Source organism: Pelecanus crispus, chromosome Z (genome assembly GCF_030463565.1).
Source record: "Pelecanus crispus isolate bPelCri1 chromosome Z, bPelCri1.pri, whole genome shotgun sequence".
Classification (NCBI taxonomy): domain Eukaryota; kingdom Metazoa; phylum Chordata; class Aves; order Pelecaniformes; family Pelecanidae; genus Pelecanus; species Pelecanus crispus.
The window spans coordinates 53,575,531-53,596,861 of NC_134676.1; positions in this window are offsets into that span (position 1 = coordinate 53,575,531).

Below are 21,331 nucleotides of genomic sequence, written 5' to 3' on the forward strand. Positions count from 1 at the left end.
AAAAGGTAATGGGAGAATATCACTGAGTGGAAATCAGTCCAACCAAAATTTTTTACATTACCCCAAGCTCAAAGCAAATGGATTCAGATCATCTTACCATAGGTTAGTAGCTGGCCCTCCACAGGGCATTTTTCCCCCAAAGCAAAGATAACTGAAGCCTCTTCCTCTTGCAGCTGGATGCAAAAGCTGGACCTCTGAAAGGACCAACCCAAACATACAGTTAAAACTCTCTAGAGTCTACCCCAGTCTTGGAAATGCCATTTGCAGACAGTGAAAATTTAGTCATGTGAACTTAATGTTTACAATACATATATGGTAAAATATATCTCTTGCCTTCAAGAACTGTAGCAGATTCCTCTAAAATTATTGCTGATCAATTGCTTGTATGATGAATATTTATTATACACACATTCCCAGCTTGCCTATAACAAAAAGTTAATTGCTTAACCCATGCAGATAGAATATCTCAAAGAATGGCATTGTAAAATCTGCTGCTCATGCAAATATTTTAAGAGAAAAGCAACCCTTTATTAACAGCTGATTCTGCCATAAGCTCAGTTTCCATTAAAAATCAGTGACCACTGGATTGATAGGGTAAATTAGTATCCAGCTTACTCATTTGGAAACTAAATGGGAGTGGAGTCCTGGGAAAAAAGGTGATTGCCTGCATTATTTGGATAAACAGCTGCAGGGGGCTGTCCTTTGCTGTGCTGCAGGTAGAAGAGGCAGGTTGGATCCTCTTGGTACAATGCTCCTTCCAACATGAAGATGATCAGACCAGCAATATAGGCATAATGTGCAAGGGCAGTTCCTGTCCGTGGGAATGGCAGACACTGCACTCAGAGGAGCTTGCTGTCTTTCACTTTTGCATGAACAATGTCTTTATGATGACTCCTTTCCTCTCACCACCTTTCACCAGTTATTAGACAGATGATCAACCAGAGCTTTCTCTTCTTTCCTCCACCTAGCAGAGAGATTGCCATTTCTGACAAGAAATGAGTCAGATAATAAAACCTTCATCCTTCCCCCAGGTACTGTGCCCGTCTTTGCAAGTTCTCTGGTGTGAAGACCATCTTGATGGGCCTTCCTAAAGTATCCTAAACACTTTGATCTTCACTTCAGACTCCCACTGCTACCGCAACTCTGATTACATTGCCCTGATTATCTTGAAACAAATCACTTATCCTTCTACTTTCATTCCCAGCAGAAAAAAAAAGGCCTGACAAGTACTCTGTTTCATTCAGACTCTAATCAAAGTTGGCCCTAGTTTTTAAAATATGTAAATATAGGCAGAGATTTGCTTGCACTTCATATCTTTTCCTAACTGTGAAAGAACAAACTTTTTTCCAAGTGCACAGAATAATTCAAACCTTATGATACCTTTTTTCTCTTTGCCAGAAGCATAAACCCCTCCAGTCTCTTCAAGGAGAAAAATAAAAAACAGACAAAAACTGAAACAGGCCATGGGGTCCTCTATCTATATCCACTGAGCATTTCTGATCATTCGGGGTTGCTGCCTTTCAATTTTCCCATCACAACCATTTTCTCTGTACGCCCAAATTGGTTGCAAAGTTTTTCCACATCACTTTCACGATGTGAAAGCACACGGATGTGTTTTCTTAGAACTGCCTGCAAAGCTGAGTGCCAGGAAGTTACAACTCCAGTGCTCCCTCTACACATATAAAATCTCCTCTTTGGCAAACACATCTTACAACGATAGGCAGATTCAAACACGGAACAGCCATAGCTGTTAGTAAGGATGATTCCCAGGGAAAAGTTTCTTTCCACAATGCCACAAGCATCCTCTGCAAGCAAGTGGGATCACAGATCCCGCTTGCAACAAATGGGACATGTGGGGAACCTCAATAGAAGAGAAAAAGCTTTACATCATAGAAAACATCACCCCTGGGGTTGAAATATGGGTATGGGAACCCTTTTCAAGTGAAGGATTTACAGCCCCATGTTTATGAGAAAGTGTTACATTGCTTTGAAAGTATTCTGTCTTAAAAAACAACTAGGACAAATTCACGTTCAGCAGTGTTATTTAGTCTTCCAACACTGTAGCAATAAACTCTCATGAGTGTGCCATTTTGTGCAGTTTTCTCAGTACTCACTTCCTCAGGAGCAGAGCACCCAAGCACATACATGTTCACGTATTCACACAGACCCCACCTGCCAGCCTTTCTGGAATTCATTTTCTCTCTAAGTGGATCCTTGCAGAGGGAATTCTAACATCTCCAATGTAGGGACCATTTTTTAATCTGCATTTCTACAGCCCTAATGTAATACAGATTTTCAAAGTCAGCTAACTTTGTGATTACATAATAAAAAATGTCCAAGACTTTGATCATAAAGAAGAGCCAACTTCCTTGAAAAGGAAAAGCATGCAGAAAATTATAAAGGTTATGGACGCCGGAAAGGTGCAGGTGTTGAAACAAGGTCGTCTTCCCGTTGAGAGAAGTGTCCAACTTCCATCAAGTGCTGATAAAAATATTTGTTCACAAAGATAATACATTGTTATTAGAACTGAAGAGTATGCTTGTATTGGATTTACAGGAATGCTGGGAGGATAACAACACTGAAGATCACCCAGTGTTCAGATATCACAATGAAGAGGGCCTTGGAGATGTATCAATAAGGCAGGGGGGTGTTCAGTATTCTGTACATCATGCATGAAATCAGAGGAGGAACAGACTGCCACGATGAATCAGAGATGCTCCCCCTCCTCCCTACTCCTCCCAAGGTTGCACACTGCCGACCTGAACTGGAGAAGCTGAAATGAAAACAGAATCCTCTCCCAGAAGAAGCAGCACTGAGGAGCTGTTTCTCCAAGCACAGATCAGCTCTCAGCACCTGCTGCCCTGCATAGCTTTTGGCAGGCACTAGGGTGAAAGGGAAGAAAAGCCAGAAACAAAAACCCCTTGGAATTGGTGAAACAATTAATCACAAAACACTTTCTCTGGTTCTGTGGTGCCATGTGTTCTCCCACCATCACCCCTTCCCCCTTGTAAAATAATTTAATTAAGAGATGACAGGGGCTTCAGACTAAGCCAAGTCAAGCAAAGATGATATGGGCTCTGATTTAAACCTTGAATAGTTTACAGGAAACATTAAAAAAGAAGAAAAAGAAAGAAGAGGAAAAAAAAAGGAAAAAAAAATAGAAGGCAATTCTGTACAACAGCAGCATCCACCTGCCAAAAAATATGCCCTGTACCACTGCAGTAAAATTAAGGAACTGCCCCATCTCTTCCCCCTCCCCCCAAAATGTAGCATTTTCAGATCCAAATGATACCTTGAAATAAGGTGTCCACCAGCAATGACAGGCCAAGACAACTTTCCTTTTGTGAGAGCACATAAGTTGCTGGTCCCCAAGAGTAACCTGTAAATTATGGATACACAAAAAGAGCTGCAGCACTGGCTTCCCTGTGATGCCTAGGGACCCCAGATACCTGACAGTGAATAACCAGGGTGAAGCAGAACAGAGACAAGGAGTCTTCATTTGACACTTACTGTGTACAGGCCACATAACTGGAAACCAGCCTGCATCCAGAAACCTAAGAGCAAAACCCTCACTGCTGCTGACCCACTTAATTTCTCACTTCTTCTTGTCTCCCTTTTTTTTCTAGTCTTTCCTATCTCATCTATTCAGGTGAAGCTCTACATGGAAAGGATTGCCCTGTATCTTTACTATTCTAGCATGACATGGGTGGATCTCTGGTTTGGGCTTCTCTTTGTTTAATCAGGAAAAAAGTTAAATTAGTAGTAGAGCCAAAGTAGGTCTTAGGGGACCTTAGACGTCCTAGCTCACCCTTAAGTACTCCTTTTCATTTAAGGAATCTACAAAATAAATTTGATCTATTCTATTAATACCTCTCCAAATTAACAACCTGAGGCTCTGGGTTACTATTATTTTATTTTATTTTTTAATTCTTCAAAGGAACAGATTCTCTTCCATATGGACAGTTGTACAGAAGATGTAATAATCTAAAACCTACACTCAGTGCAGAACAAGACAACAGGATCTGAAGTACACACACTTCTGTGGCTAGAGCAAGGCTATGCCACTCTGCTTGTGAATACTGTTCTGAGACAGCTGCAAACAATGGAAATACTAATCTGCATGGATTTTACAGCACACATTTCTTGCAAGAGCAGGGCTCTGAGATTTGATCACTTGTTTCAGATTTATCAGAGGGCAGCGTGACACTTCCAATCCCTATAAAACACCTACCTGTAATTAACTGCTGATTTACAACCTCATTCAAGAGGTCATTACTTCCTGCTTTTGCATATAGATTTCCCCTACCATCACCTTTCAACAAAACCGTTTACATTATCTTTTGTTACATTTTGTTTTGCTTATGTTGTACAGCAATGTAGCTGCCAAGTCACTGAGAGGTTTGGACTTTGGCTTTTCTTAATGAAAGGAGAAAATAAAGAAGGTTGCCTTTCTTTTTGCCATGTTGTTTGCCTCAAACAACAGGCGAAGGAGTGGGAGAGAGAGAGTTCATAAAGGAAAAATACCATTAGAGATTACTGAAACCTCTTATCTCTTGATGCAGAAGCTAGCTCCTAAAAACAGGTCTTCCCACAAAATACTGGCAAAATAAGAAAAACTCTCTGCACACAACATTTCTTTTTCCTTATCCTGCACAAAAACATAAACTTAATAATACATTGGGTGAACATATCTAAATGGCCAGAAAACACAAGACAGACACCATTCTGACTCTTCATACCACAGTTGCACCTGACAGTCATGACAGATATCCAAGCCCTGAGGCAGATTATGTGAAAGTGGTGCAAAAGTGTCCTAACTTTCCAAGTAGCTTGTTGATCAAGAAACAATTGGAGGAACAAGGGATTCCTGCAAAACTTAGAAATATAGTGCAGGCCCATGGAACTGGTTCACAACCACCTAACCAAGAGGGGATTTTCTTGCAGTGCTATAGAAAGCACACACACAACAGCCAAAGACAATGAGACAAGAATTCATTCCTGGACCTGTGTTTGGTAGCCTCAAAGAGCTGCACAACTGACCCAACCACAAGACATGACAGGAGATGTCAGAAGACTTGCTCATCCACAGAGTCTCTATTTTGGCATGAGCACATAGCTAAGCCCCTGCTGTGGGTGGTTTTGCATGTGCAAAGTCAAGCCAGGGAGGCAAGTGAGAGTGATTCAATCTGCATTGTCGTGGTCTGGGCAGGAGGCCAGTTCTTCCCTCTCTCTGTATTGCACTTCATCAAACCAGGTCCAGCCCGCTATGTTGTTTAAACAGCAATGCCAGGGTGAAGCTGACGGCACATGCCAGCACTTGTCTCCGGCACTGCTGAGCTCTATTCTGCATTCCAGAGAGCCAAACCTGCTGACATCAGGCCACAGCAGCAGACCATGCCTCAGCCTTTTGGGATTTGTTGTCCCTCTGACATTGCAGGAGTGGGCCTGTCACATCTGGGTACCTTGTGCCTAGGATGAGGTGGCTCATCCCTAAGGGTAAATCCACAGAAAAGATGTTGAGCTCAGCGACCACAGGATGGTTTGGGTCAATATCCTGGCCAGCACAGGGCTTCTCCTGAAGCCCACCAGCTCCATCACTCTCCATGCAGACACTTGCATGCCTTTCATGGCCCTCCAGCATGGTCTACCATCACCCAAAAAACACCACCATCTCTCCAAGGTGTGCAGTCAGTCCTGGAGCACTGAACATCTTCCCTTGTCAGCTGCAAGGATGCCTGTCTCCTGGTGCAAAGGTACTACTCTGCTCCAAGCACCTCCAGTCTCATCTGGCTGTGACAGAGGGTCCTCATCCCGCATCGCTGCATAGTGGAACTGGGGTCATTTTGCCCCTTTCATGCCTTTCAGATGATGGCTGACCTCCTCCAGCATATCTCTGCTGACTGTGCTATGGGGAAATGGCCACAGGTAGCATGGGGAGGTATTAGTATCACTGTTTAGGACATGTCACTTATCGCCAGCACAGCTTTCAAGAACAGTTAGATCTTCACTGCTGCTGTACATTCATCATCTCTTCCATGAGTATCCTTAGTGCCATGGTGCCATGAATATAATCAAGTAACAGTCTTTCTGCACAGATGTCACTGGATTCAACCATTCTTGAGGAAGGACTCACAGAAAAAACAGGAACAGAAAAAGTGAGAGCAGCTCATGTGGAAGGTGGTGTCTTGCTAGAACAGCCGGCAGATACTTTGACATAAAGAAATCCAAGCTGAAGGAATAAAACAAGATCGCCTGATGAAAAGCTAGGTGCATTTTCAGTCGCATTCCTCCTAGGCAGCAAAGAGTCAGCATGAACATTTTTTTAAACTACTGATCAACAACTGAGAAGTCTTTTCCCTACACATTCCACAAATACCCTCCAGATGAGGACTTTAGGAATTTAGTGGCCTTCCTTTCACACTTGCAGGAAAAAACTTAATTTGGTATTTGTCTGTAACTCACTCTCCTGTGTCCTTCTGGATATTACTAGAAAATGAAGAAAAATTGTGCAAAAAAAATGGAATTAAAGGGGAAGAGGAAAGAAATAATGACTTATTTTATGTTTTCCCCAAACTAGCATGTTCATCTCAAAACTTTTGTTTTAAAAAATTTGGAGGAGAGAAGGGATATAGAAACCCTTCCCTATAAAAAAAGAAGAAAATTGAGAAAAATATATTTTTGCTGAGTATTTTTTTCTGTGGGAAATTGCTTTGGGATAGCCTCTTTATTAGACACTTTCTATGTATCCATTAAAAAAATAAATCAGTGCTTTCAGTGACAAAGTGTAAGTGAAGGAAATCTGGAGTTTATCAGCATAGTAGAGACAGCTAAAGTAAAAGAGTATTTATGGCAAATTAAGTATGTGAAGTAATTAGGTGCCCAGTATTCTTTGACCGCCAACATTTTAACTCTAAGACCCTTTGGAAAAACAGGAAAGCCAAAATCCTACTGAACATCCATCCAGAGGTGCATCTGCTGATGTGGTCTCTTTCTTATGGCTAGTTTTACAAATCCACCAATTCTCATTCACCCAGAATTGTTGGTTGTGTTCCAGGATTCAGAAACAATAATGTGAGAGGAAAACATGAATAAAATAGGATTGGACTGAGGCATAGCCCTGGGATCCCAGAGCATCCTGGAGGAGAGTTGAAAAGGTTAAAGAAGGAGCAAAACTGATTAGAACTGTACTAAAGACCAGTTGGCTAGCTGGGGGCATGCTTCTTTTAGTAGTAGATCACAAGAACTCAACAAAACTTCAGTTAAAAGCAGACAACTGGAAATGTTCAAGCAGAAATGCTTATGTACCTCTCTCACCATCCCCATTTCCATTATAAGCCAAAGTCAATTAAGCTATTCAGGTCATTCTTCAATTTAGAGGATTTCTGTCTAATGGAGAACAGGACTTCTGGCAAATGATGCAGACCTGGGGGCAAGGAGGAGGGACAAATAAGCAAATTTCTCCACCTCTTACAGTAGCAGCCACAGCTTAAATGGATGCAGACAGTATGACTAGAAACCATAATAGTTCTGCAGTCCTGTGTAGGGACCATCAGTGACACACAGTAGCAGCAGCTGGGCAGGCCACACAGCTCCCACCCTACGGTGTGTTAAATTATGTGAAAGGAGTAGGGAAATGGAAGAAAAGGGAAGCACTGAATCAGAACCATGAAGCACATGAGATTCATGAAGCAGAGAAGAACTCGAGGGGAGGTCTCCAATGCTGTCATATCAGCATCACTTTACTGTGATCCGCCTTTTCTCCTTAGCGCAGATCTGTTTGCTGAAGTACAGAAGTGCATCTTGATGAAAGAAGGACACCATACTCATAAACCACTTTCTCTCGAAAAAAGAACTTTTTTTTTTTTAATTTTTGATGGAGGGCATGGGAAGCAAAGGGAAAGCAGAACGAAAGATAAGCATGCACCTATGTTTTGCCTTCACACCTCCTTTTATTTGACTGTGCTTGTTCCAGTCCCTTTCAGCATGACTGTCACATTTATCAGTTCATTCAGCTGTATCTAAATTCCTCTGAAGAGTAAGGAGAGTAAGGAAGCTAATGTGGTTTTACAGAAAAATTAAGAATTCAAAAAGCTGAAGCTGTTTCCAGGCAAAGCATGTGAAGGGGAAATTAACTGTGGCACTAAATGCAGAAACGTAGGTGAAAAAGAGGAGAGTCCATCAAAAGGACTCAAGCTATTTATTAAATCCTCTTCTGCATTATGAGGACCAAAAAGCTCAGCAGAGTCAATAGATCTGACTGACAGCTAGTGTGTGGGAGGAGGGCTGAGAGCAGGGCAGAGTGTTGCAGGGAGCTTAAATGAATGCTGTGCACCAGCATGAACTGCAGAAAAATTGGGGTGATGCCCACAAGAGAACTCTCTTTGGGGGACAAAGGAAGGAGAGAAAGGGGCAACTCACCAGAGCATCTCTCCAAGACTGAAGCTGCTGTGGAAAAAATTACAGTACAAGTTGACAAAATGAACAGTAATGAGTCAACAAAGCAGAGGACATTCACCAAGCAATCCAAAGGATGGAACAGCTGAATTATTAACAGCATATAGAACCTTTCATTTCAAACATCTTTGGTACTGGAGGACTGAAGGTTGAAATTTCTTTTTTCTTTTTTAAAGATTACAGGAAACTACAAGCCTGTTAGTCTAACAATATCAAAAAGCAGAGACTACAATGAAGTGCAGAGCCAGAGGGCACCTGGATAAATAAAATCTAACTGAGAAGTGTTAGCATGGTTTCTGTAAAGAGCAGTCCCTTCTTACAAGCCTCTTAGGTCTTTGAAGGGATAGGCAAACATTTGCATAAGGGCCATTTACATGATATAGTCTACTTGGATTTCTTACAGCTTTTGACAAATCCCTTCATCTGAGGCCTCTAAGGACACTAAGCAGCCATGGTACAGCAGAGATAGTCTTGACAAGTATAAATAGTTCATAAAAAAGAAACAGAGGATCTGGGGTAATGATCAATTCCTGCAAAGGAAGGAGGTCACCCACCGACACCTGTGCTCTGTGACCCATACTTTTCCACATGTCCATAAGTAACATGGAAAACGGGAGGTGAGAAAGGAGGTAAAGTTTTCTTGGAGGTACACAGTTTCTCAAGGCAGTAAGAAAAATGGTGAAGAATTACAGAGAGGCCCGGGTGTGATGATAGGTAGTTTGATGAAAATGTCGGCTCAGTGCTTGGCAGCAGCCAAAAAAACAAACCAAATATTAAGAACTGCTAGGAAAGAAATGCAGAGCAAAACAGATGACATTGCTATGCTGCTGTGTAAATCCATGGTTTGCCCATACTTTAATACCATGTACATTTCATAGTTGTGTTTGAACTTTGTTGGCTGGGCAACTGCAGTACTACCCTATACCCTTCTGAACAGGTCTGCTGGAAATGTGAGTCCACAAGAGAATTTCCATTATAAAAGGTAAAGAAGTAACAATTACCCCTTCCTTGTGCTGTATGCAGGACATCTAGAAACACAAGGGTTTCAATAAAATTTGTTGATCCTATCTAAATGTCCAAAGGTTTTAAGTTGTCAGAAACACAAAGAAAATGAATGTAAGCTTTTTTCTTTTGTGTGTTTTCAAATAGAAAATCATGAGAGAGGAAAGGCAAATAAGCTTAAAATGTTTTCAATATTTTTGTCCAATAGAAAAAAACTTTTGTCACCTGGTTCTTTCTCAATGTGACCAATGCTGTGCATTCTGAACATAACTGCAAAACACATATACTGTCGAATTAAGGTTTTGGAGAGAAGTTAGAAAAGCAGAGTCAGAAACAATGCCAAGCAAAGCAAACCACATTTGTCATCAGCTTTCAGATATGCATTCCCAATCAGAATCTTCAGATATGATTGCAATGTAATCAGTACATCCTCACAGCAAGCAAAAAAAGCATTCTGATGATATATTAGTTTGTGGAATATCTCCTAAGGAGAGAGAACGTGAATTTCATTGCTCTCACTGCATTTAAAAACAGATTGTGGAAACACTGGAGAACATAAGAGTGGTCCATCAATGTGTGACCTTGTGCAGATGACCTTAGGAATGTAAAGATCTGTGAGCTGGCAGCCCCATTTGATAAAAATTTATAGCAAAAATGTCATTGGTCAAGCTTCTGCCTTATTTTCTAGCTACTGGAGGAAACCTGCAAGATAATATATATTTAAAAAAAAAAAAAAAAAAAAAAGCTGAGTCACTACTATTGGCTGAAAATTGAAATTATTCTTTAATTTATCTAATTAAAGCAATAGGAACATTTTTTTTTCTCCACCTAAGTCCTTGACCTCTTTATAGCCAAAGTCATCAAAAGCTGTGGTTGTGTGGTTAGTTTCACTTACTCTCTCTTTCCTTCTCAGTTATCACAAAACCTAATTCAAAATGGTTTTTAGGTACCTGGTTTACTTATAGGCTTGTGCTTTAATTTAAACCCATTCCCAGGTGGACCAAGCACAGGCTTTCTCAGTGCCTCCTCCCACATTGTCTCCATCTTTAAAGGATCACCTGGATTTCTCCATTTTCCTGCTTTCACAACCTCAGCTGACAAAACTTCTTGATTCTTAGGTTTGTGGCTGCCTTTGCATCCAAGGAATTTTTCAATCAGTGTGTTGAAGAAACAATTTGATGCAATTTCATTATACAAAAACACAGTACCCAGGATGATCCTATTATGATGAGGTTGCTGTTGCTTTCAGCTGCTTTACAAGCACAAAGCAGGCTTCAGCCCCAGTAAAACAAGAGAGTAAATAGTGCCTGATAGTCTCCCATATGCAAATCCAAGAACACCAATTTTTCAGCAACTCAGCCATATGCTGAACTTCCAAAGGTTAAAGACTATAAGCTCCAGTCCACCCCTTGCCTTTCTCCTTACAGCACAGATAGGCTGCCCTATCATCCCTTCCGTAGCTGTAGTTCCTTCACAGCCTGCACAGAATCGGTTTCTTAAAAAAAAAAAAAATTAAAAAATCTTTGTAAAGGTTGTTTTTTTTTTTTCTCCCCCACCCCTAGCCTTTCTCTGGAACTGAAGTGACTAAAGCAACAGGCATCTTGGGCATATTAGCCACTCTTCTTCAGACACGTGAGACCGCTGGAAACTCTGTGTCAGTTACCGCGTCCAAACGCAGATGCTATGCCAAGTCATTCATAAATGCCAGTGTTCTTGTCCATATTTTAAGTTTTTTTGTCCCTCCCTCTTTTTTTTTTCCCCAAGCCACTCACCAGAAGGGCTATTCCTCATCCTCCCTCCAGCTGATGGCAGTGAGCTCCAGAGATTCCCTGGCTGCTTTTCCCTCTCCCGCTGGCACCAGGCATGGGGAGCTGTTCCAGCCCTCCAGCTCGCCAGGGAGCCCTGATGGAGCCAACAAGAGGGGAGGAGAGAAACAGCCCGGCTAGCTAGGGAAATCCCCCCTTGCCATCTGCCATGGCCAGCTTCAGCTGGCCTCACTTCTGAATGCTGCCTCCGGCCCCATGTCTCCATCCTCAGCTGCACCCACCTTTTGAAGGAGTCAAAACTGCAGGGGTGACTGAACACAATTTAAGTAGATGGCCAGGGGGAGGGTTCCTGAGAGGCACCAGTTGGGTGACTACCCACTACCAGAATTGCCCATCTATCCCATGCATCTTGGAGTAATGGGAAGTGCTGTGGACCCACTGAGGCTGACCTGAGCAGGATGAAACACCCTATGGCCTCTGTTCTGGCACCAGCCTTGGCTCGCCAGACCAGCAGATCCACACATATGCCTTTCCCTCAGCATACGCTGAACACAAATGTGTTTTCTTGCATTCACATTGAATATGGAACTGCTTGAAGAAATGGAAAACACACAAAAGCTCTTAGTTTTCACCTGTTCTCCACAAAATAGGGTTACTTTTGTCTGACAAAGTAAACTAAATTTGGGGTTTCTTCCATACTTTGGTTTTAGTGGAAATAGTGGGGGCTACAAGGTAGCCTTACTCCAAGACCAACACTCCCATCATGAATGCCCTCTAAAGCCGGAGGAGGAAGATTACAACACTGGTTATCTCCTTTGATGCCTGCAGGAAATACGGAATATGTGAAGAAGGGCTGGACTCTGTCATGGGGAGGCAGAGAAGCAACATCAGGGAGCAACTGCTACCTGGGCCAGGTCCTATAAGGTCTGGGAGCCTTGTGGGTAAGACAAGACATGGTGTCCTTCCTCCTCTGTGCTCAAAGCATCATGCTGGGCCTCTGCTGGAGAGCACCATGGTGTCACCCTTGGAAGAAGTCCTGGCAGAGACAAACTGGCTGTTGCAGGGGGGCTACCATGGCTGACAGAATGACACTGGGGCACGGCTGCTTGCAATCCTGGGACAGGGCAATGTCACCACTCTTTGCCGGAGTGGAAGGAGACTGCTAAAAAGGAGACACAGATCCTCACGAGGAGGTTATTGAGGGAGTTAGTATCTGATTGAAAGGAAAGGCTGTGTCTTCTTGAAATGGGAAGAAAAAGCTTCCCCACAGTGTTACAGGCAGTTGCCTTTTTAAAGAAGGACAAACATGTCTTGTGTCCATGGAACAAATTGACTGAAGTGGCTCATAGTGGAAATATACACTTTGAAATAATTCCTGACAAGAACAACTTATCTAGAGTATCAGAAATTTATCCTTGCATACCAGGATGTGCCCTGAGAATTGAATCTGAAGTAAACAGCAGATAAGAAATTAAAACTGCTTCTCCAAAGACCTCACTATGCAGATCTTTCTCTTTCCTCTATGTTTCTTAGGTGCCCTCCAAACTCACTTCAAAATCTACATTGCCCTGGGACTTGAGAGGGTGCCTTATCTAATGACAAGAAGAGAGGTAAGAGCTCTGACACTTCTGCTTCTATTTGGAGATGCTGCTGCTTCATGAGGCAACAAACTTTTCTGTGATGCTGTAGGCTAAACCAGATGGAGGCAAGCTTCTTGTTTTGGAGAAGAGATTAAAACAACATTTCTATTTCTCGTTACTGCTGTAGTAGTGGTCCATTATCAAGCCTTCCCTCAAGTTACCAGTGGGTATGAGATAGTCCCTTGTTTGGTTTCTAATCCAGTGCCTTGATGTCTAAGGCAGTCTGGAAGCAGCACAAATAATCCTATCCTGGCTTGGAAGGAAAAGAAAACTTGCATGCAACACTGAATGAAGGTCCCAGTGAAGCAGTGACCAGTGATTCACTTTGAGTAATGCTGACTCACTTCAAGGTACTTTCCATGTACACACGCAAACGCTGAGAGACTGAGTGAAAATAAATGCCTGATCTCAAGAAAGTTCAAACTAAATATTGTTGTAACCTTTTACTTTACCCAGAGAGAAAAATCTGTCTCCTTTTTATGGAGAGAGACTTTGGCAGAGCAGCCAAAACCAGTTGTTTTTGTTTTTGCAGGAGTTTCAAATCCAGAGATAACTGTTAAGGACAAGTTTTTAGGGTGTGTGGGGCAGGCCACAAAATGGCAAGTGCTTAAAGCCTGGAGTATGTAAACAAAGGCTTGTAAATGCTGCAGGGTCTCAGCATGTATGTCTGTCTTGGGGAATGGGGCAAAGCTGAGCACAATGGCAATGGCTGTCAGTAGCATTTGCAAACCTTTGTTATTCTGAAAATATTGGAGGTATCTTGCTTGTGAGCCAGAAGCCCCCAGACAAGGTGCCCTCTCCCTCTCCTACAGAAATATGTCCTTGTCAAGATCTTCCCCATCCATGAGGTGTATGTACTGGGCTGAAGGAGCAGTAAGACCCTGCTCTGGACCAGCAGTAATTCTGTTTTCCCTCCCTGGGGTCTAGATCTGTCCTAAGAAGTGCTCTGCTTAGCTCCACTCTTCTGTAACTCATCCATATCTGCTGCAGCCTTGTCATGCTGTCAGTTTCCACTTTTTTTTCTTCAAAATCCTCTGCAATTCCCCAGGCACACACTGCTGTTTGGGTACATATCTCATGGTCACAGCAGCGACACACTTCTGTGCTGCTCAAAGTCCTACCATCCCAAGACACAGCACTTCTTGGAAATACCTTCCAGGCCTAAGAGATGTCTTTGGCCAACTCACTAGACTTGTGGGATCTCCACGCTGCTACTGAACAGGTCTGAACACTTGCTCTCTGTGCCATCATTGCCAAAGCCAGCAGGAAACTATATGCTATTCCCTTCGGCTCCGTGGAAGGATCAGGTTGCACACAGAGTGCCACTGCTTTGTGGAATATCTTCACAGATGCTTTCATGATTTTGGGGTGGTGTGGGGGGTTGGTGAGATGGTGTTGCCTCTCTTTCCTGTATTTCCTTAACCCCAAGTTAATTCCTTGTGAAAAAAAAAAAAACCAAACCCAAACCCCTAAGAAAGCAGCAGCACTGTCTTGGAGCTCCCCAATATGGGCACTGAGCTGTGCTAAGTTTCTCTCAGAAAGGCGCTGGGAGACCAGTGGGATGGGGCAGGAGGCAAGGCTTATGGCCAGGAAGAAATCATGGTGTCATGCAACAGCCATGAAGCTAAGCATCCCTTGCAGGGATGATTTAGAAAACAGATATTCACGTGGTGGTACCATTGCTCCCGCAGTGTCTTTCACTGCAACAATGCCTTCCCTGCATACACATGCAATAGATAGAGCTGGTCAGAAATCATATGCCAGCCTGTGCACCTGCAGGGAAGTAGAATAAGTTCCAGCAGCCCTTAATTACCCCCACCAAATGTTGGCCAAGAGGCTGCCATCATGCCTGGAGCGGAGCACAGGTACTGCCTGCCAAGGGGAAGGACGCTGAACACCTGCTTCAATGCAGGAGCCAACAGGCTCTTCATTAATTAAATCAGATAGAAATAAATAATGCCAGTGATAATAAGAAAGGAAAAGTGAGTCCAGATTATTAATATCTAAACAGATCCAAACTGCTGATACACAAAACCTTTCCACTGAAAACTGTCCCCCTCCCCTCCCTTTCCTGATTTTGTTTTGAAACTTCTCATTGCCACATGTTATTAAATGGAAAGCTTTCCACCTCTAGCTCCCCGATGCATCCAAAACGTGATTTTTTTTCCCCTTTCTAAGCAAGAGTCAGTGCCAGCACTCCTGCATTGCGCAAGGGAAACTGAGGTACGGGAATTACGGAGACCTGACTGCTGCAGCTGTGCCAGCTCAGAAGCCATGCTGCCCTCACCCATTTCACCACAAAGTGGCATGGGCTGGCTGTCACCACTCCAGGGATTTCAGGCTGTCTGCACAGCAAGGGGATTGCCCTGGTGTAAGGCATACAATGGTTATACTGACCTGCAACACAGCCTCCAGATGAGACCGGATCACCCAGACCCTTGTTTGCCCACTCTCAGGAGAGTTGTCCCCATCATCGCTCAGAGGTCTGCTCAAACCTGTGTTCACCAGCCAGTTGCTGCTTACAGAAATAAAAACTTTTAATGGCCCTGGATGCAGGTTTATCAGCAGGGCCAGGGAAATGGGGGATTTGTGCATATGGACAGCAGAGGTGGGAACCCACTTTATGGAGCCAGAGGCAGAGAGGGAGTTTCCCCACTGGTTTCACTGCATCCTGCAGCCATTCTGCTTCCCAGACCAGCTCCCTCCTCGCCAGACTGGAACCTCCCCAACCCACCAGTAGCTGGCAAAACCAGCCAGGCATCCTTGGGCCGGTAATGTCTCTCCACATCACTGCACTGACGCTCCTCCTGGCTGCAGCCCAGAGAGATGGTGGGAGGCTGGGCTGGCCAGGGCTGGCTCTCAAGCATTGCTGGTGCTGGCTGAGTGGGGTATTTCTCGTCCTGAGCTGGAGCAGCAGACTTGATACTCTACTGGGGGATTTACCACACGGTAAGGATTTTGTCAGGGATTTCACAGAGGCCCTCTTTGGAGAGAACATGCTGTGCCTGACCTCCCTGCAGTTCATTTGGCTCAGAAGACACCTTCTCATGCTAGATTGTGCTTGTCCTCCCCTTTCCTCCATGCCTCTGGCCTTTTCTGTGAAGAGAAAGAGCAATTCAACCCATCAGCCTCCTGAGAAGTGTCAGCTTGTGTTCACAGGAGAGAAGAGAATGAGGGGGAAGGTGCTCACTTTCACCTCTGACAGTGCAGCAGGATTGTGCAGCTCTGCACATCCAGTATCCCTGAAGGACGGCGTTCTGCGATGTTCTGTTCCAGTGTCAGAGCCAATTGCAGCTACAGAGAAATGAAAACTCATATACGCATAATCTTTGCAGGCGCCATCAACAGTATGAGGCAAAACAGCTTTGAAAACACTTACTCATGTTCCAGCCACTCCCAATACTGGAAACATCATCAATGATAAATCATATCTTTCAATTAACCTTGATTCTTTTTTCTTCAGTGCAAAGCTAGCCAAAATCTATCGTGTTACAAATGTCTATGTATTTTTGCTATCTATTTGTCCTCCCCCTATTTTTTTTTTCCTTAGGTATTTTGCCCACTTACTTGAAAGACTTGAGGAAAAACACTGTCACTTCCCAGGGAATTCGGCATCAAAGGCTGCAACAGAGACAGCTTGCCTTGGGACAGAGAGCTACATCAATATAATGTCTTGTCAACACCTGTACTACTCAGAATTTAAGTTTCCAGTTGTCTTGGTCTTGAGTGACTGCTGCTCGTACTACTCAGTATCAGCAGAGGGGTAAGAAAGGCAAGTTCTCACTTAACCACCAGTTCTCACTTAACCATTGAGCTGAGAAGTGAAAGAGATCAGTTTAATGCACAGCCTTCTCTCCCACAAGACACAAGACTCTGCCATAATACTGACCATCTCATTTAGACTCAGAAATCACTTGGACCCCAAGCTACATTTCCATAAGTGGAAATAACTGTCTGATTTTCAAATTATGTATGTAAGCGTAGAGGCAGGAGACTACAAACTAGAAACAGCAAGGCACTTTACAGCACAATGGGACTTTCCTGGTTTTGAGAAATCTTTAAAACAATCCCTCTGGTTTTAGATCCTTAGCACTTCATATCTGTCACATACCCAGCTGCCCCCCTAATCCTCCTCTGTATGGGGTTTTTAGGCAATTCTTTCAACATTTATCTCTCTAGTCCAAATTTCCAAAGACATTTAAGCTCCAACTCTAATATTGAATAGGTTTTTAAACACCTTTGAACATCTGTTCTTCAGTGTCCCTCAGATGCAGCAGGCTTAACAACAGCTCCATGTCTTCTCTACACACTTCCCCTATAAATAATACACTCTAGTCTTGATTGGGACCCTCACACAGATAATGATAGATTAGCTGTCTCTTTTGGGAAGTCAGTCTCTTTCATGGTGACACCCAAGGCTCAGCATGTTTTTGTGCATGCAGTCACACCTGCTTATCCCAAAAGCCCCAGGACAGGTCCAGTGATGTAGAGCATCTCCCAGAGGAGAAAGGGGAGGAAGGAAGGGAGCAAAACACCTAACACCTAACCCAAGGTACTGCTGACTCCCTTTGTTGCACCTTCAAGAAGTGAGACTCCATAAGAGACTGCGCTTTCACCTTTTTCTTCCTTCAGTTTCCAGTGTCGTCTAGGACTGCACGAGAGGTAATAACTTGTTTGTTCAGCGCAGTTTCATGAATCAGCCCGCATTTACTGGCTTGACATACATGAAGTCTGACATTTCACTATGTCTAGGAATCCCCTGCTTCTTATTATGCTGCAGCTTGGACTTCGCTAAACAGCAAACAGATTCAAAATTCCCTGCATAACATATGTGGAGGCAACTCCTGTTAATAAGTGTTAGAAGGGTGGGGAAGGGAAAACAAGGAGGGAATGCTGTGAGATGCTAATGGTGTGCATCAGGGAAAGGATCCCTCAGTTTCATTTGAGTAGGTCTTATTAGGAGCGGTTGCAATTGTGAATCACTGACTGGGGAGGCAGGGAGATGGTCAGGTTTGATTTGCTGCCTGTTAGTAGTAGTTCTGAGAGTGACCCTCTGGGGTCTTGCAAGGGGTCATCAGGAAGAGACCAATCTAACTCCATAGCTATGTCTCACACACCATCCCTGCTATTGGAAATGTCTGCTTACCTGCCAGCACCCACAGGGCACTCAAAGAAGATCTGAGCCCTACCTCACCTGCTTTTTCTGGCAACACACCATTCACCCTAGAAAGGAAATAGTTGTCCATGAGTGTCCAGGAAGTGGGAGAAGATCATCTTCAAGAACTTTATTTCCTGTTCAGACTTACAAGATATTCTGGACAGGGAGCATAGGAAAATATGGACAAAGCTGGGAGTAGTGCCATTTGCTTTCTACAGTCCCTGAAATGAGCAAAATTAAGCTCGCAATAAAGATAGCCTTCTTACTATTCACATCAGAAATGCCTCAATTTTTTCCTTCGGGAAAATGTCACCTTTTCAATGGACCAGTTTCACAGCAACAAGAGAGAATCCACCTCTTCCACCACCCCAGGATCTGAAGAACTTTCACTAGACGAATCCATGAAACTAGTGTGACTGGATTCCTCCCCCGGCTTCTGCACAAGCTGTTTGTAGAACTGATTTCAGTAACAAAGGAATTTCTATAGAAATGTGGCTGCTTGCACATGCTCTAGAAAAGCAAAGAGGAATTGCTTTTTCATCAGACTGCTGGCTGCAAATAATCTAACCTGTTCTAGGACAAGGTTTGTGTCTTAAATTTGGGTACCAGCTGTTGACTGTCTAATTAAATCCCCAAGCCTCTGCTGGCTATGGCAGAACTGGCCCCAAGCCTCAAAGCACTGTTCTCAGCCTATGAGGGGTGGCCATCCTAACCATCTTGAGCTACATCATGAAATCTTGACATGGTGAAGAGGTGCAAAACATATGCCATATACCTCAGAAAGCCAAGGGGCCAGAAGCAAGCTGGGAGTCATTCCCAGATAGGCCATCACAATGGGCTTCCCAGGGGGATGAGGGAGAGGGGCTGGGCTGGCTGGACAGGCACTTGTGTCCCAGCGTGACCCAGCAGTGCCAATTTCTTCTGCCCCTGTTGACACAGTTCCTTTTGGAGTTTACAATCCAGATCACCAAATGGCCCTCACATCAGCTGTGGTCACCTGAAATAACTCCAGCCTGAGGGCCATGCCTGAACTGCAACCCTCACAGGAGGATATCCACCACAGCACAGCTGCACCCCTGCAGTCCCTCCTGGTTTCCAGCACGTTCACAGAGAATGACTGGCATTTTGGCATCCTTCTCTGCAGGGCATATATTTGGCAGTGATTGGTCCCCTTTGGAAACAACTGAATAAGAGCCCTTGGTCAAATGCTAGACTCAGATATGTTGAGTACAACTTTCCATGACTTCAGAGACAGCTGTGTCACTATAAAGGACAGAATTTGGGTTTAAGCTTTCTAATTCCCCTGCAAAGCCAACATTTGAAGTAAAAAGTAGGCTGGAAAGCAAGGAAAGTGATTTCACTAGTTCTTGAATGAGTTGCTCAACCCTTCAACTGTCGAAGGGAAAGCACTGAACTCGAAATAACAGTCCAGCTCTATTCCACAGATGAATCTCTAGCAATGTATAGAAGACACAAAGACTAGACCTAACCCACGGTTATCTGTGTTGAAGGATTTTCCTCCATCCCCAAATCCCCTAACGTGTATGCTAAACCATGTGACTGTGATGTGTGAGTTGCCCCAAGCCAGAAGTTGCCCAGTGTCAGCAAGGAGCCCATTAAAATGATCTCCACAGCTCGTCTGTAGATCTGAAATGTTGTCTCATTGCTTGGGGACAACTGAAAAAAGTGTCAGACAACATTTCAGAGCAAATACTCCTAGAGGAGTTTCAGAACAATGCCATGGCAAAGCTCTTGTGTGGGATTACTTATGCCTTCAGTAGCCTAACTTCACCTCTTAAACTCATTGCTTAAGCAACATGTCAGAGACCTAACAACCCCACTCAGCCAGTAACATTAGGGAGCTCAGCACCACCAGGTAATTTCTATGTGGAAGACAGCATTTTACTGTTAGGATTTTGCTTTGTCCTTTCTTTCTCATCTCTCATGCTTACTGCTCCAGAGTTTTTGTTGCTGACTTTTTTTTGCTGTCTCTGACGACAGCAGGTGTTTCGGCTTTATGAGCTTTTTAATCTTATTTTCTCCTCCTGTCCTGTTGAGGTGGGGGAGGGAGAGAGCAGCCTGGTAGGCATCCAGCAGCCAGCCAAAGTTAACCCACCACACCACAGCTGGTAATGCCCAGGCTGGCAAAAGATCTTCCTCCATACTGATATACCTGGAGGTGCATGTGCGTTAGGCAAGAGACCTGGGCCTGACACACCTGTGAAGAAAATAGGGTTGTAGCTATGCGACAGAGGTGGCATGAAGGTATTTACAGCTTTTCTTGGATTTTTACCTAGTTTTTTTTTCTTGCAGGAAAATGAAATTAATTCAGGATTGTTTCAATTTTTTTTTTTTTTTTTTTTTTGTTACCCATGTTTCATACACTGGTAATGCTTTCTTCTTTGCATGTACAAGTATTTTTATTCTGATTGACTGCACTAATATTCAAGAAAATTATTATTTAATGAAAGATAAATGTCAGCTTCCTAAACACTTCAGTGATAAGCATGCAGTCTTTCCTTTCTCCTTTGGGTGCTGGCAAAATAGGAAAAGCCAATGCAGATTTGACATTTTTCCCAAACGAGGTACCCACTTCTGGTTTTGTCAAGAATGCACAGATCTAATCATTCATCTTTTCTTTAAAGAAGGAGTTATGAATTGCACATCAACCACGGGCTACACATGTGCTATAGTAAGTACAAATATATTATCCAGATTTTGAATATGAAATTACTCTTTATGTCATCCAATTCATTCTTGCAGAATTGCCTAGGCACTTGAGTAACCACTTGCATATAAAAATGTGTATTTTTGCTTGAGCAATTGAGAGCTTGTATTTAAAAACAGTCCTCTAAATGCACGTTAACAACATATTCTAAGCTCTAGAATTATTATTGTTCAGATTGTAGAAAGTGAATGCTATACTCCTTGTTTAAACAAACCTTCACTGGAGTCTGAGTACTGAATGCGTCTCAGCCAATTTCTTCTTCAAGTCAGTAAGAAATATCATTTATTTTAAGACAGGGCTGTGCCTACATAGAGGTTGCAGATGGTTGTAAAGCAGAATTTCTGTTTCCCTGGATTTCCAATAATTTTTCCAACATCTTTTCCCAAATTAGGACATCAACATCACTGTCAGTCATAGTTTTTGAAAAATGACATTTTAGAGATGCTTAGCTAATTTTTAGCAGTTTTAACCCTTTCAAACATAAATTTCCTATCAGATTTTAAAGCAGCTGGCACATTCCTGCAAAATGCTGACTTTGGTTTAACCAGTGTCTTCCTACAGGCTATCCTGTAGGAAAAATCTT